At 36.2% G+C, this 18,244-nt stretch overlaps 1 protein-coding gene across 2 annotated transcripts in view; it reads right to left on the bottom strand.

Annotated features, from left to right (window-relative positions):
- LOC138710105 (uncharacterized) overlaps positions 1-18,244 on the bottom strand; it is a 280,087-nt gene that overhangs the window by 255,860 nt on the left and 5,983 nt on the right. The window contains exon 1 of one of the 2 annotated variants that reach the window (XM_069840737.1): positions 13,978-14,085. The exons of the other annotated variant lie outside the window; for it this stretch is intronic. The gene's annotated coding sequence lies outside the window, so the exon portion shown is untranslated. Of the gene's footprint in view, positions 1-13,977; positions 14,086-18,244 lie in introns of those variants that run through there. 2 annotated transcript variants of the gene reach the window in all.

Genomic DNA, 18,244 nt, shown 5'->3' on the forward strand with positions numbered 1-18,244 from the left:
CTATACCTACTTAATCAAGATGTGTGTGGGTTTATCTAAGCAATGTCTGGAAGTAAGGAAGGATTTTAATCTCAAGTGGAGTTCAGCCTAAGTTCGTAGCTTGCGTTCCTTTGGATTGCACTTGATGGGAGACAGACTGAAATTCTATGACATGATGTCGAGCCTTCACATTGAAAATAAAGTGACAGCTGTACTCTAAGCGAATTTGTGCAAGTTAATGCAAAGTTGAGCAAGTGTTTACTTTTAAAGACAGTACGACGTATACCTATACCCTACATGAGTCAATGTGGTTTCACTGAATAACATTTTAATTATTTATTTATTTACTTGTTTATTCATATATACATATGTATATATTTATTTATTTACTTCTTTATGTATATATTTATTTATTTATTCATTTATTAATTTTCTTATTTATTCATTTATTTATTCATTTATTTATTTATTTATTTACTTATTTATTTATTTATTTATTGACTTATTTATTTACTTATTTATTTCTTTATTGACTTATTTAATTACTTATTTATTTACTTATTTACTTATTTATTTATTCATTTACTTATTTATTTATTCATTTATTTATTTACTTATTTATTTACTTATTTATTTATTTACTTATTTATTTGTTTATTTACTTATTTATTTATTTACTTATTTATTTATTTATTTACTTATTTACTTGTTTATTTAATTATTTATTTACTTATTTATTTATTTATTTACTTATTTATTTACTTATTTATTATTGACTTATTTATTTACTTATTTACTTGTTTATTTATTTATTTATTGACTTATTTATTTACCTATTTATTTATTTATTTACTTATTTATTTATTTATTTATTCATTTACTTATTTACTTGTTTATTTATTTACTTATTTATTTATTTACCTATTTATTTATTTATTCACTTATTTACTTGTTTATTTATTTATTTACTTATTTATTTATTTACTTATTTACTTGTTTATTTATTTACTTATTTATTTATTTATTTACTTATTTATTTATTTACTGATTTATTTACTTACTTACTTATTTATTTATTTACTTATTTACTTGTTTATTTATTTATTTACTTATTTTACTTACTTATTTATTTATTTACCTATTTATTTATTTATTTACTTATTTAGTTGTTTATTTATTTATTGACTTATTTATATTTACTTATTTATTTATTTACTTATTTATTTATTTACTTATTTACTTGTTTATTTATTTATTTACTTATTTATATTTACTTATTTATTTATTTACTTATTTATTTATTTATTTATTTACTTATTTATTTATTTACTTATTTACTTGTTTATTTATTTATTTATTGACTTATTTATTTACTAATTTATTTATTTATTTACTTATTGACTTGTTTACTTATTTATTTATTTACTTATTTATTTACTTATTTATTTATTTACTTTATTTAGTTATTTATTTATTTACTTATTAATTAATTAATTTATTTATTTATTTATTTATTTATTTTTGCTTGTGGTGTACGAGTGCTGTGATACACACAGTTCTCTTCAAGCAGTAATTACAGTCTCCTTTTTCGAAATATCAGTATTCAAACAATAGTCATCTCGCAAGTCCCTTTTCCGCATGCTTTCCCTCATTCCGTCATTCCATGTAGGTTGTGGCCTTCTATAATTCCTTCCTCCAGGTGAGTCTAATGTAAGATTTCTCTATTTAATTTTCTGTCCTCGCTTCGTATTTATTATTAAAACATTCAATTTATGCCAATGAGAAATGGCAAATGTGCTCCAGTAGCCAAATATGGTAGATATTAATTTTAGAGTATGTGAAGAGAAATCCAGATTTCTTAAGAAATATACCACCGAACTTCTAAATGTGAAAAGTGAATGCTGGACCATAGGAATAGAAATAATTACAATTATTTTATCAATAACGATACTTCTTCTATGCCTAGTAGGGCCTGCTTGCCATGGACCAGAAGTTTACGGGTTCAAACTTGACCGAGTGTGATGGATTTTCGAAACACGATAAATAATATACCACATTTAACATTCCTTGCTTCGACATTTACTGCACATAAAATAGCCCGGCACCTGACTGAGAAGGTTCCAGACAATATATCGCCGCCAGGTTACGCTTACATTTGGCGACTACTGTGGATTAAGACAACATCTAGTGAAACCAGGGAGGTCTCTGGCAGACAAGATGTAAACAAAGTAGAAAATGAGAGCTCGAGAACAATAGACTGTAGTGTACACGGATCAGAATACCTATCGGGACTTGGAAGTAAAGAAAATGTCACTAAAATAATACAATAATATGGAAACAAATAGTCTATTAGAAACTAAAGCTCTCATTCCTGTGATTGCATCAACATATTCAACGTAAATTATACTTACTTACTTACTGGCTTTTAAGGAACCCGCAGGTTCATTGCCGCCCTCACATAAGCCCGCCATTAGTCCCTATCCTGAGCAAGATTAATCCAGTCTCTATCATCATATCCCACCTCCCTCAAATCCATTTTAATATTATCTTCCCATCTACGTCTCGGCCTCCCTAAAGGTCTTTTTCCCTCCGGCCTCCCAACTAACACTCTATCTGTATTTCTCGATTCGCCCATACGTGCTACATGCCCTGCCCATATCAAACATTTGGATTTAATGTTCCTAATTACGTCAGGTGAAGAATACAATGCGTGCAGTTCTGTGTTGTGTAACTTTCTCCATTCTCCTGTAACTTCATCCCTCTTAGCTCCAAATATTTTCCTAAGTACCTTATTCTCAAACACCCTTAACCTATGTTCCTTTCTCAAAGCGAGAGTCCAAGTTTCACAACCATACAGAACAACCGGTAATATAACTGTTTTATAAATTCTAACTTTCAGAGTTTTTGACAGCAGACTGGATGATAAAAGCTTCTCAACCGAATAATAACAGGCATTTCCCATATTTATTCTGTGTTTAATTTCCTCCCGAGTATCATTTATATTTGTTACTGTTGCTCCAAGATATTTGAACTTTTCCACCTCTTCAAAAGATAAATTTCCAATTTTTATATTTACATTTTGTACAATATTATAATAATGATAAAAGTGACCATGTATTGGGATATTTGGCAAGTTACGATCTTTAATCCGTTCACTGGACGTCCTACGGATCGTTCTTCTCTCTATTTGTTAGTAACGAATTATTTCTTTAGACCGTTTTGTTATGAATGTAAATAATAAATATTTATCGTGCAAATCAACTTTCTACTGGAAGGCGCTAATGTTGTTTTAATGAGAGGTTATTTGGTATATGATGGTATCAGGAATGATGCATTAGTTCAAATAATTAGGTAATAGACCAACGAAATGTATCCTGCTAGCACCCATGTAGAGAAACCGCAAACCCCGGACCGGTGCCCTCAATTCTGGAGACTAAAAATGAATTTTGCTCTTAATTGCCAGCGCTCAGCTGTTGTGACATGATCTGCATTCTATTGAGGAATTTCCCATTGTTCATTGTATAGCTTATTTCATTGGAGTGATCGATGCCGGCCGGGCGGGTCTCTCAGTCAAGGACGAGCCCTGCCTTCCTCTCTCCAGACGCTGATAACACAACTCATTATTGTACATTGGCCTTCCGTATTTCAGAAACATTTCCTCTAGCGACGTTGCGAAACCAATCCGACGTGTTGGCGGTGAAAGGAATCCGCAGTGAACTTGCTCAGCGCTCTGATTTATGATCGCCGTCGAAGTGCAGCGCTCGGCTACTGCAGCAACATCTTTCCTCCAAAGAACGCAGTTCAGGCCTCCTTCCTCACAAACTACTGCAGTACTTCCGTATTGTTTCTATAGAAACGAAGTATTATTAGAAATCAGTGCTTGAAACTTCCGTTAAAGAATAATTTCTTGATTAGAGAACAGCATTCCATCCACACCTGTGCAGTAAAGGCTGGTTCACAATAAACCGGAAACGAGAATCGGAACGAAAACGAAAACGGTAAAATTGTTAAAATGTATACATTTAAATGTGAGCATTCACAATTAACGAAAAGCTTGCCGGAGCCCGGGATCGGGAACGGAGAGTTGGCCAAGTTTCAACTTTGGCGTTCACGTTTCCGATCACAGCCCACTAGATTCATTCTATTGCCATCTAAAAGCTATTTTGTCGTCGTATATTTTGTAGCAAGAAGACCGTGACATAACCTATGCATTATTTTGTTCTGTGCTGTGCATTATGGAGCAAGTTTTACTTGATGAGATTCTAATATTGAGTATTGAAGAAAATCCTCACGTTTAGGATAAGCGGCGCGCCTCGTATAAAGATGAGAAAATGAAGGAGAATACGTGGCTTTTAATAGCTGCGTCTTTGAACACCGATCGTAAGTGAATAATATTTTATTACTGTATTGGTTGTATTACACACTACATATTCATGCTTCAATTCAATAACTACTCTTGTGTTCATTTTTGTTCTATTACAAATGTTTCTTCTATAATTATTTTACGTTACGGTAGACTTAAAATAGGTTGTGATAATAAAGATGCATGGGCATATTTATAGTACCGTACCTAATGAAATGTTTCAGTTGAAATTTCGAAGTTGGTTGACCTGTGTTTATGTTGGCTGCCTTGTACTCATGAGAGAACACCATTGGTCAATTATAGACAAATAACATCAGAATGCGTAATATCGACTTTACATATCGTTATTGACATACATATCGATATCCATAGTCGTCTACGTTCTCGGTTTATTGTGAATCAAAAATGTTCATATTCACGTCCTCTGCTTCTCGTTTTCATTCTGGTTCTCGTTTCCGGTTTATTGTGAACCAGCCTTAACTGTTAGCGCGTCTGGCCGTGAAGCCAGGTGGCCCGGGTTCGATTCCCGATCGGGGCAAGTTACCTGGTTGAGGCTTTTTTCCGGGGTTTTCCCTCAACCCAATATGAGCAAATGCTGGGTAACTTTCGGTGCTGGACCCCGGACTCATTTCACCGGCATTATCACCTTCATCTCATTCAGACGCTAAATAACCTAAGATGTTAATAAAGCGTCGTAAAATAACCCACTACTAAGGCAGCATTTCTGTGCTTGTTTCTGCGGAAACAATATGCATAATCCCAGGGCCTAATTGTTTTCGGCTTTTCCGCAGGGACAAATTATTTTCAGGTCTCACTCCATTCATAAAAACGCGAAATAGACCCATGTTGCTTTACTAATTTTTATAATATTACTTGATGTTATATCTTCGCTAGACACTAGTACTTTGAACCTACTTCTGAATAACGAATATTTAGGTTCTTTACCCCACATTCATTCATTCATTCATTCATTCATTCATCCATTCATTCATCCATCCATCTATGAATCTATTCATCCACTGCCCCATAGATATAGTATAGACTATGTTTCCATTACTGTATTATTATAAGTATCCACTAATCCTTGTGCTTATCCGCCAATACACTATCCAACAGCAATCCATGTATCCACCTATCCATGCAACCTTTCTCGATCCGGACCAACTAATGATCACTATAAATTGGCCAGATATGAAGTGAGATGCTATTGAGTTATTGTAATGACGCTATTTGAATCTGTCGGGTTCTTAGCGGATGGGAAGAGGTGAGGTTCGCACAACCATGATTGCAGGTCGTTCCTTTCCACCTCTGTATGCTTCCTGCTCTGATGACCTCGTAGTAGCAGTCATTACAGTAGATTCGTTTGGCTTCGAACCAAAGACCCCCAGAGTAATTCAAACTGTCTTACTTCGGATTATTCAGAGCGTGGACCAATGGAAGACATGTCTTATGTTTTGTTAACATTGTGTTACATTCCTTCTCTTCATGGTCTACCTCCCTTGCGTCGCTCCGCCACTTTGTAGTATTTGAGTAGACTTCATTTCTTCAGCGAAGAATATGTTCAGAGCCATTGACTGCCTATTGCAGAACCGAATACCATCAGGCTTTATTCATTGTAATACAATAACTTATATATTTTTAATGTTACGCCTCTAACACGAATAGCTACAAAACTTGGTAGAATAAATTTATATTAACTAGTAGAACAGATAGCATTTCGTTGGTGTAATATTTCGAATCCTGATTTGTCAGAACTGCGTTCAGGTCTTATTCAGTGTTGAATCTGAGAATTCTTTAAGGTTCCTTAAGTTTACCGATGATGCTAGCTTAGGAAGACATGAAGCACGCTGCAGTATCTCATAGATCTGCTCCAGAAGTAATTAAGAAACGTACAACTTTAATTTGCAAATAGAATCACTTGTTTACAGCTTAAAGTACAATTAAACCACCTGAGCCAGATCGCCATAATTGAGCGCGGTGCCTCTAACAACAACTTCCCTGCCACGGGAGGTGGACCGACTCTACAACAGAATGATGCTGATAATGGGACTCGACAGAAATTATATCACAGTTAACGTTTTTGTCCACCAAAAATTATATCTTACTTCGACAAACCTGGATACTCAGGAAAATCTTAGCTCATTCGACCAGCCAGCGGTACGCCTTCCCATCATCAGCACATTGACCCTCCACGAATCATCAACACACATTCCAATCCCGGCTGTGTACTCAGCGTGTTTCACAAACATTGTATTCTTACCGGGAATCAAACCTAAGGTGGGTGCTCCTGTTATGGCCATGTTCCTGATATGGCCACCCCCCTATTGTGAGTTCGTTAACCAAAAAATCCGCTAAATTGCAGCAGCATCCAGTGAAAGGGCATCCTGGTATGTCACTTGATCGTTTTCCATCCAGTCAGGTTGAGCAATATGGCGTCAGTTGCCTGTTTTACGGTTTTCATGTGATCTCTTCTTATTTTTCTCTGGTAAGTCTCCTTTGTTTTATGCATGTTTTTCAAAGACTTGTTTCATGAAAACCATCGTACTCCATTCAGTTTTTAATGATGTGTTGATTGGTGTTGTCGTTGATGGCGTATCTTTTACGAGTTGTTCATAATCAAACGATTTTCGTGAAAGCTTACCTGCTCCTGATATGGCCATATCAAATGCACCATGGCCATATCAAGTTCATTTCACTTTTATTTTTTCACCTGACAAATTTACATGTCTTATAAATGGGATTACGCAAAAATTTTGTATTTTAAGAAAAACAATTTAATTTTTATGGAAAAAACCTGTTTTGACTACACTTTTGAATTATAAAAAGATTATTAAGTGTCATTTTTATTCATTTTACACCAAAATTATTTAATTTTAACACAACTGCGATATCAAACTGAAAACAATCACGATTTGTAGAACATGGAACAAGGGTGGCCATATCATGTGCACATGTTCCTGATATGGCCACTAGGTAGACTTTTGGAATTTGGGACTTTTTGGTCAATTAAAGCTATCTTTATGGGGAAAGGAAATTGTTTTAAGAAAGTCCATTAGACTGAGAACAAGTAAGAAAAAAGTGGTTTAAATTTTTTTCCAAAATGGCGGCTAGAAAAATTCTCAAACCTTAGCATGGCCATATCAGGGACACCTACCTTACGATTAGTTTAGAACAAAACTATTATGATAATGAAATAAAGAAGAAGCTATCAGAGTTCAAGCACGTCTATTGAAATAGATTACAAAGTTAGAAGCTGAATATTTAGATAAATACTGAAATAAGCACTCTGCAATAATAAATTCTTGTTCAAGTCTGCAATGTAAATATGTAATTACAATTCAGGCATTGTAATAGAACAAATGTAAACGTAAGGAATGTATTTCAGGCTATGTGGTTGCTTTAAGTAATACGCCATTTGGAGATTTTCTTCAATTAAAGCCTTCGTAGAATATTATAAGAAATAAATATGTGAATGTCTATGTCACAACACGATAACAGTGGCCTAAGTATCCATAGTTCTATAATCCATGTAACAAGCAATACATGATGAATTTTATAACACGAATCTTAAGAAATCACAAATGATAAATGTGAGTACAGATATGTATTTTCTAGTAGAAGTAGGAAAATATGATTTTTCGTGCAGTCTAGAATGTCGTACACATGTAAACACGAGCTGCGTGCGTGCGGAATCCTCCGTGTGCGTTTGTTTGGGTGAGAAGCAAGTCGTGTCGATGGCCTACATTTCTCCTGCATCTCTCTCTAACCCTGAAACAGGTATTTCCTAGCAACTTGTTGTTGGTACAGCTCAAGATGATCGCAGCTGGGAAAGTGAACACACTCGCGACTGATAAGCGGACTGGGTTCAAGTAAATGTGACTGTGAGGCACTTTCTCAACCAGAACGAGCAACGAGGCTGTTCACTAATCGGTTCGGTTTGCTTTATTGGTTCCATTATATTCATAGTTCTGTTATTTGCCAGAGTGGAGAAAGCTTATCTATTTACATTTATGTATTTATATAGTTTTTATCTATTTATTTATTCATTTACTTATTCACACGCGCACCAGAATTTATAAAACATTGGCCAGACCTATACTCTGCTTTGGCAGTGAAGCTTGGACGATTCATAATATTGATTCACAAAGATTAACGGTGGCAGAAATGAGATTTATGCGTCGTACAACGGGATACACGAGAATGGATCATAAAATTTACTTAGTCTTACGTTAAAAAGTGTTAAAATTGTTAAAAAGGCATATACCTCCGACAGACGGCCCGTTTCGACGCTATGTCACGTCATCCTCAGTGTCTCTTGAACCACTGGTGATATTGAGTCGAAGGTATATACCTTTTTAACAATTTTAACACTTTTTAACGTAAGACTAAGTAAATTTTATGTTTTTAACAAAGTGTTAACGAGAACTTTAATCAATGAGAATGGATCACATTAGAAATTTTGATATTATGAAAGAACTGCAGATTGAACCGATTACGGAATACCTACAGAAATACAGACAAAACTGGAGATCACATGTCATCAGAATGCCTCGTTCTAGAATTCCACGCCAAATTTTAAATTACCATCCTGTGGGCAAGAGATCCTTGGGCAGACCGTTCAAGCGTTGGCAAGAGACCGTAACGGGCCACTAGACCCAATACATGCAAGGATGATGATGATGATTATTATTATTACTTACTTATTCAAGATATGAGGGCATTTCATAACCCTATCGAAGTTTATACCACGCTCATAATTTGGATTCTCTTCGACCTCATATAACACACACATACGATGACGTTCCTGTCACGTGGGACTAGTAGGACGCCGGAAGATAACATAAACAACTATGTCCAGATTGGACTCATATCCTCAACAATAATTTCTACGCATTGTTTTAGATTGAATATTCCCTTCTGCATATTTAAATTATTTTTACAAAAAACAATTTATCTTTGAGTATTTTAGTAGTAGTAGTAGTAGTAGTAATAGTAATAATAATAATAATAATAATAATAATAATAATAATAATAATAATAATAATAATAGTGCGGTGTATCTCATATGGCAGTTCATCCAGGAACAAATTCAGAATACGGGTTTGATTGCCTGCTGTAAAGTGGAGATAAGATATCTAATTCTTTATACTGGGTGACACTTCTACGTCTTGTGTTCGATATGTATTGTTTGAAGTGGCATTCAGTGCTGTGACGATCACACTATTAGAAACTTATATTTGCTTCACTGTTTATTGTTAGTTTAGAATAATTGTTACAGAAATGTCGACAGAACTGGTTCTTAGTCGATGATGATGATAATAATGATGGTGGTGGTGGTGGTGGTGGTAGTGGTGGTGGTGATGGTAGTGGTGTTCTATAGTTACGCATTAGTAAACTTTATAGCCTATATATCACTAGTTACTTCGATTAAACTTCAATTTCGGGCTAAAAAAATTGAGATTTTCTCTTCACTCTCTAAGACGAATGTCTACTTCATGTTCGCATGTTACCTTCGAACCTTGTATGTTACTAGGCTGTACGAAACCTGTTATCCATGAAGTTGCGTGTTGTGTTTACATTTAGAAGGTACGGAGTTTGACTTCTAAGCCACGTACTGTAGTTAGTCGGACTTCAACACAGTGAGGCCCGTATAACACTGACTAATATTTTAGGAAACTAATTATTAGTATCTAATCACTACAAGATGGTGAGTAAGTCCACAAGTGATCCGGTGTGACTGCCAACGAATCCGTAGGGCTACGTGTTCCATCGGACAGATCTGGGCTCGTGTTCAAAGGTTGTTCCAACTGGAATTTTTATTAAATGTTTTAGATATTTCTGTATAATTTATTTATCGCGTATATTGTCCCGTTGAGCATTACGTGCAAAGATATATTGAGAATTTCGGACTAACGCTGACTTTGAACAGCAGCGGAAACCGAAGTTCGTGTGATTGGCGCGACGCTGGGCCAACGTTTAAATCAACTTAAGAATAACACGAACTCGGCCCCTGAGGATCATATCTGCTGAGCCGCAGAGACGATGTACATGCATGCATTATATTGTAAACTGTTCCTGTGTTCGATTACTGTATCTTGGGCGTGACGAGCCAAACGAGTTTCTTGAAGGTAAGCGGGGAGCGTGCCCATCGCACTGCAAGCTGCACTGCTTCGTACAGATCGCTGCGGTTCGCTATTCATTCAATCTCCAGACAAATGTTTCGGAATCCGCCTATCATCTACAGTATGTCTATCTGTGCACTTATTTTATATCCAGACTTTTATTTCGGACAATTTGGGCTTAATCTAAACGCATGTAAATCACAGGCTATTCTGTTCGCGAACCGTAGATTAATTCCTGAAGTCAAGGACCTGAATATTCCACCTGTGAAACTGAATAAAGCAATCATCCCGTTTAGCTCTACCGTAAAAAATCTCGGAGTGCATTTCGAATCTAATCTTAGTTGGGATACGCATATTAAATATACATGTAAGAAGGCATTCTCTATTCGCCATTCATTAAAAAGATTGTATCGTTATCCATCTAAATTAAAACAGACGCTGGTACAGGCACTCATTCTACCTCACTTCGATTATTGCGACGTTTTGTTCAGTGATCTCAGGATTGATTCCGCTCAGAAACTACAGCGTGTTCATAACGCGTGCGTCCGCTTCATTTGTAATGTTCGATACTATGATCATATCTCACCTTCTTTCGAGAAGTTATCATGGCTTAGGTTACACGAAAGGAGAAATCTGCACTCACTTTCTCTCTTATATCGAATTATGCACTCTTCATCCCCCTATTATTTATTCGCTCGTTTTCATACTCTCTATCGCTATCATAATATTAATACTCGATCACAACGCGATAACAAGCTAGAAATTCCACTTCACACATCATCTCTGTAGTCCTCATCTTTCACTGTTGCTACCCCTCGTCACTGGAACTCTCTGCCGCCTGAAGTCAAGGGCTGCCGAACATTGAAATCTTTCAAATCCAAGTTAGAAAATTATCTTATGACGAGTTGCCAAACTAACTTACTATTATGACAAGTGTTGTATTGCATGTTTCCACGTATTCACATTTTTTTATGTTCTAGTGATATTTAACTTATTTTATATTTTTGTTTTCATATTTTCCGATAATGGTATATCTATAATGTGATAAGTTGAGCTATATATAAAGATAATTTTCCTTACTGTATGTACTTAAAAATATTGTATTCATTGTATGCTTTGTACTGCACTATTTTATTACTATTATTAGTATTATTATTACTATTAGGCCTGTTATTATTATTTTATTATTATTATTATTGTTATTATCATTATTATTATTATTAATATTCTTATTTATTATTATTATTATTATTATTATTATTATTATTATTATTATTATTATTTCCAATTACACAAACTTAGTAGGACTCTTTTGGCGTGGAGTGTTCACGAATCGTGGCCTTCGTCTGAGACAACACACTCAACAGAAACATTCATAGAGTACTTTTTTGTGTTAGTCGGTTATTCGATGATGTATCAACTACTAGGTTATTTACCGTCAATGCGATTGGCGATAGCGACGTGGTGTCTGGTCACATGATGCCGAGGATTCGCTATTGGGTTATCTGATATTCACTTTACAGTTGAGGAAACTTCCGAAAAAATTTACTGTAGCTTGGTAATAAGCACAAACGGGAATCGAACCCACGCCCGAGCGCAGTTCCGAATCAGTAGAGAAATGCGCCTACCGCTTTTGCTACGCCATAACATAACATTTTAATATATTAATCCGTGGCGCTACAGCCCGTGAAGGGCCTAGACCGACCAGCCGACTGCTGGCCTCACGCCCACATGCCGAAGCAGAGGTGAACGATCATCCAACCAGAATGGAGGTATCGTGTGGTTAGCACGATGATCCCCCCAGCCGTTATAGCTGGCATTCGCAAACGGATTTCGCTACCTATCGTAGCTCCCCAAGTGCATCACGATGCTGGGTGAGCACCAGTCTCATACACTGGCCGAAATTTCATGAGAAAATTTCTTCCCCCATGAGGACTCGAACCAGCGCGCATTCCGTAACGCGAGTCCCAGGCGGGATGCCTTAGACTGCGACGCCACGGCGCGGGACAACATAACATTTACGTCTTCGAAATCATGACCAACGTCGTTGTCATCATCATAAACAACCTTCAAGATTCGCTCCCCGTTCGGTACTGACAGGCACAGCCGCAGAACGTTCTGGTGAACATCACAGAAGGCAACATGAGACATTCGCTCTCACCATCTTCGGAGGTAATTACCTAAATGTCCGTGGTTCGATGTTTTGCCATGATTGTCCCTGAATCCATACTTCGTGGTTTCAAACTTGATTCTAGGCGGAAGAATTTTAGGTTCAGGGGTAAAAATCTGTTAGCATGAATTCCCTTGAAAGGATAGCAGTGAAGGGACCTGTTGTAAAACATACAGCACGCTGCAGTCTCCGGCACGGAGTGTGGGAGTTTGAACTCAGTGCTGTACTTAAACGACATTTCATACAAGTTGAGAGGATGCGAAGGCATTTCTTTCCCCTTCTACTTGCCCTGAGTCCGTCAGTAACAGACTGGTAGCTGTTACCTTTTATACCTGCACCCCCCGAAGTTGTCCACACGGGAAAATAAAATATTAAATAAAGTACGTAAATGGATATAAAATACAGTGACACAGATGTTCGACAATTACATGTTTCAGTATATTTTAGTGTCGTTCTTACAATATTTTCAACTAATAATTAATTAAATTAAGGGATGTCAGTTTGTATTCTGAAGTCAGGGGGGAGTGACATAGTGCAGATTGTTCCGTTGTGTATGCTTAGAGTAGCAACTAGCGGTGAAGAAAATATTTATCTTCTGCTGTCAGTAGCTTTTTAATGTGCCAGTTGATTTTAACAACTTTAAAATGAAATACAAACGCTTAGTATAGATTTTCGAAATATAGACTACCGGTAAACATTTTCAATAATAAGAATTTTCACTATGTTCATAGTCAATTAGTGGAACGTTAGTAAGATAGCCAGTAGCATCTTCCCCTTCACGGATGGTAGAGTGTGAGTAGAGGGGTAAGCCTATCAACCAAACTGAAATGGGGTTTAGTTGGATTCTTTCAAACTGTAAGGTAAATGTCGGATAATCCTAGTGCGATTTCTCGGAGTTAACTCTTCAAAACACCATTTTGATATCACCAATTCCACCGATGCTAGAGAGCAGTGCAGTTGTTACAGCGTCGTTAAACACCCGATGAAAAGTGCCTACCTGATGGAGAGGAAAAATTACCCGCCAACTTTTCCTCTGCCTGGCAGGTTTAACAGATTTATGGGTTAAGATAACAGAAGTGTGTACTGGACAATGTCTCACGAGTTAGACGAAACATAAACAAATAGAGAATGTGAATACCGGAACAATATACTAATCATCGACCGTGAATTCGATGCTAAACGGTTGACGGGTCTGCAAATAAAAAAAATACCTTCTCCTTTGATGGAAGGAAAACTGCTCGGTCCGTACTATTAAAGCCACAGTGAATATTTCCATACATTTAAGGAACAATTACGCTTTGAATTGCAGTGATATGCAGTTTCAATATTTCTGTAGCACTCACCTGCAGGATGACATGGGAGCCGTTGCTAGGCAACGCGATCTCTCTAGCAATGCTCATAGCGAGGGGCGCCGGCTGCAGCTCCTCTTAATAAATTGGCGGAATTGCTATTAAGGATGAGTGATTCGCGTCTTCCGTGTCCGTCTTCGCGCATCGCGAGAGAAAGTAGTCCGTGACTGAGAGTCAGACCGCGAAGCTTGACCCTCTCTCCTCTCGCGAGTCACTTTCTCGACTGAAGTCTTTTGTCAAAGCGCGCTTAGCACTTTTCAAACGATTATCAACATCACGATTCGCTATTGTTGCGCGGTGTGACAAAAGAGTCGAAGTCTGTGATGCCCTGCTGTCTTCTTGAAGTGGAGCGACGCAAATCACAGATAATATGCAGATCTTTGTCAAGTCACGTGTTCCACTCTGTTTTGTTAACAATTACCGAACAATACAAGTTGGAGATGAAATAAAAATTTAATGTTTAATCGGATGACATTCGACATAAGACCATTCCACAAATGTGCGGTATGTGCAGCAAGAGTTTAAGTTAAGTTCGATTAGCTTAATTTTGTCTGTCGGCCTGGGTGGCGCAGTGGATACAATGCTCGAATCGAAAATCGAAAAAGAGAGGAGAATTGGGAGGACAAATTTAAAAGGTACGCAAAATGTGTCCTTGCAAGGGGTCTGGGGGCTGTAACAAACTAAATATGTGAGTTCCAAGCCTGTTGGTCACTAGTCTCACTCCAGGTTACGCTGCTCCACTGAAGGAGCTCTAGAAAATTTTGAAGGGGAAAGTCGAAAATGGACGTAACCTCTTAGGTACCACATACGCGAGGGGGACGGAAATGTGATCAAAATGATCACGGGACGGGACGAGGAGGAGAAGGCTGGTGTAGATCTGCACATTGAAATGAACTGTCATTTCGCAGTGCAGGAGGAGTCGAGAAGACTCTGTCGTCTGTTGTTCGATGACAAGGCAAGTGAAGACCGCCAGGAGAGACGCCGTGAATTCTGAATCTGCAAATTGAAAGGTTCCCTGTCCTTTCGCATTGCAAATGTATTTCATTGTTTTATAGACTCTGAACTAGGGCATTAAGTTGTTTGCTAGAAAAAAGGATACAATGCTGGCCTTCTGTGCCCGAAGTTGCGGGTTCGATCCCAGCCCAGGTCAATGACATTTGAGTGTGCTTAAATGCGACAGGCTCATGTCAGTAGATTTACTGGCATGTAAAAGAACTCCTGCGGGACAAAATTCCGGCACATAGGCGACACTGATATAACCTCGGCAGTTGCGAGCGTCGTTAAATAAAACATAATGTATTTTTAACACTTGGTGTTTGACCTTGCTTGACTCTGTTCAACTTGCAGCGCAAAGAATCTCGTTTCTGAGGCTGTGAACCTTAAGAAGTGATTCACTATGCACGATGATAAGATGATGGACACACAGACGAGAAATGGTTAGTAAATTTTGCTTCCACTCCTTTTTTCACAGAGAGGATTCTTTTTACACTAAAAGACTATTAACACGAAATTCCCGGCGGTACTTACGGTTCGAGAGGAGGCATGCTAAGAAATTATATTCCATCATAAATGCATCGCCTGATTTGAACCTACTAATAGCACGCAGGACGACTAGAAGTAAACGACAAAACTAACAAACGCAAATCATTTCACTGCTCATATCATTCAACCTACAATTAAAGAAGCTTAATACAGGGAGCGTGTGCTGGCTTAATATCTTCATACCCTTTGTGAAATCCCTCGCTTTATCATTTAATAGATCATTATTTCTTTTCACAAAATACTGTAATACATTGTAACCAGTATTTTGACAGAATCATATATTACAATCAATACTGCTCAAACATTGTGTAGTAGATTTGCTTTGAAGAACAAAAAAATTGAAGGATAACACCACAGTCTAGTATATACAGTCACGAAACTCAATACGTAGGAAATATGCATCCATAGATAGGTGCTAACCACTAGGATCGCTACTATCGCCTCATCACAGACAATGCGAAATAGTGCCGGCACATTCTATTGTTCCTAGCACCCTCAACAACTCAAACTTCGTGACTGTATATACTAGACTGTGATAACACTTCGAAACTAGTCAGCCAGGTAATTTCCTAAAAAGTTAACACAGTAAAAAAGTTGTAAAATTAATCAGTGGAAAAAATATATTCCAACTAATACATAATCCTACTGCTCAAGTACTGAAAACGTGTATAAGAGACTTGCTTCTATTCGTTTGGCTATCAGTTGTTTTATGTTTATGTTATACTATATATATATATATATATATATATATACGATATACTATGTTATACTAACTAACAGAAAGTCAAAAGAATTAGCGTACAAAACCCTTGTTCGCCCAATTATGGAAGCAGTAGGTTGGGATCTGTACAGACAAAACCAAATCGATTCAATAGAAAAGGTCCAACGCAAGGCAGCAAAATATGTCAAAATGAGGAAGGGACATGGTGAGGAGATAGTAAAAGACTTAGGGTGGGAACTTCTCAAATCAAGGCGACGAAAAACCAGACTCACCGCATTGTTTAAGGCACAAATGGGACAAAAGCATGGACCGATATCAATGCTAGATTAGCAACACCATCATACTTAGGAAGGGCTGATCATATTAGGAAGTTTAAATGTAGAAAACAAAGAACGGACGTGGCAAAATTTTCTTTTGTTAATCGCACAATAGTAGGCTGGAACAGCTTACCTGCGGCAATCCTTTCAGGGTGGTCCTCTTAAAATCAATACATTTAAGGAAATGTTGAGAAGATTAGACTGAAAATTTAATTGGAGGTGCAGTGTAATCATTTAAGTTGTGTCATGTACTTAATTGAATTGATATATAATTAATTAAGTTGATATGTAATTATTAAGTTGATATGTAAAATAATTAAGTTGATATGTAAATAAATTAAGGTGATATGTAATTAATTAAGGTGATATGTAAATAAATTAAGTTCGTATGTAATTAATTAAGGTGATATGTAATTACTTAAATTGGTAATAGATGGGTGAAATAGAAGTACTTATAAGTTAGATTTACTTTTGCTTATCGTAGGCGTTATTATAGAATAGTTTTTATTTGTAGTCCTAGGTTTATTGCATCTACTATTTATAGATTTACGTTTATTTTATTTTATTTCATTTACGTTTGTTTTATTTTATTTCATGTAATTGTAATTATTGTATATTATATATCACTGCCACCGGGTGTATACTCAATTGTAGTGTTAATAAATACATACATACACATACATACATACATACATACATACATACATACATACATACATACATACATACATACACGAGTTCTTCAAGCTGCTTCGGATTGTAATATAATTAATTATTGTTTACTGTAAATGAATGCAGCAGTTTGGTGTAACTTAAAGCTGTTGTGTGTATTATATTTTTTATCATAGATTCTCTAACTTTGGTCGGTGGACAGTATTCAGCGGTCATAATGTATTAACTATTATTTCGCGAAAATTTGAATTATGCGACTAATGAATCGCATTTGTATTCTATAATATTAGATTAATTATATAAGTATACTAAAATCAATTATTAAAAGCGTTCACATTAGAGTACATGGAACTCCACAAATAGACGCAGCAATGGTCCGTGTGCGAGACGAGGTACGAACGCTGTCTTTCTACGGAGTACTGCGGACGTTGGTAAACATAAGGGCTGTACAATGTTTGTTATGGCGTGCGGACCGAAACATAAATAATTAACCTATATAATTTTAAATAATATATTGTAGTATATGCAAAATATAATAATTTAACAAAACAATTTCGTGATTAAGTATAATATACGTGATACATTTGAAACATAAAACAAACTTCTGGAGGAAAAACTCTCTAAATGTATCTACATACGGGGCTTTCATTTCAAAACATCCCACTCTAAGTAACTAGTTATTTAAATTGAATTCAATTTAAACAAAAAAACAAGTAAATTTAGATATTAAGGGGGAAGTCTTAAACCAGGCTTAATTGCATTTTAGATTTCACCTCCCACGCTCAGCCACTCCCACTTTGAAATTTCAAATGGCACCCCTGTATTTTTATACTTGAATATGAAAGAGCATTCAATTGTTCATACACCTCATTAATTTGTTTTCGCATCTTTTCTATCGTCGCCTGGCAACCTGGATTATTATTGTTGATTAGAGCTGAAGAGAATAAAGCTACAAAAACTTATTGAGCATTTCTTGTAATAGTTGTGTTTGTGTATTAAATTATTTTAA

This window comes from Periplaneta americana, chromosome 12 (genome assembly GCF_040183065.1).
Source record: "Periplaneta americana isolate PAMFEO1 chromosome 12, P.americana_PAMFEO1_priV1, whole genome shotgun sequence".
NCBI classification, from domain to species: Eukaryota; Metazoa; Arthropoda; class Insecta; order Blattodea; family Blattidae; genus Periplaneta; species Periplaneta americana.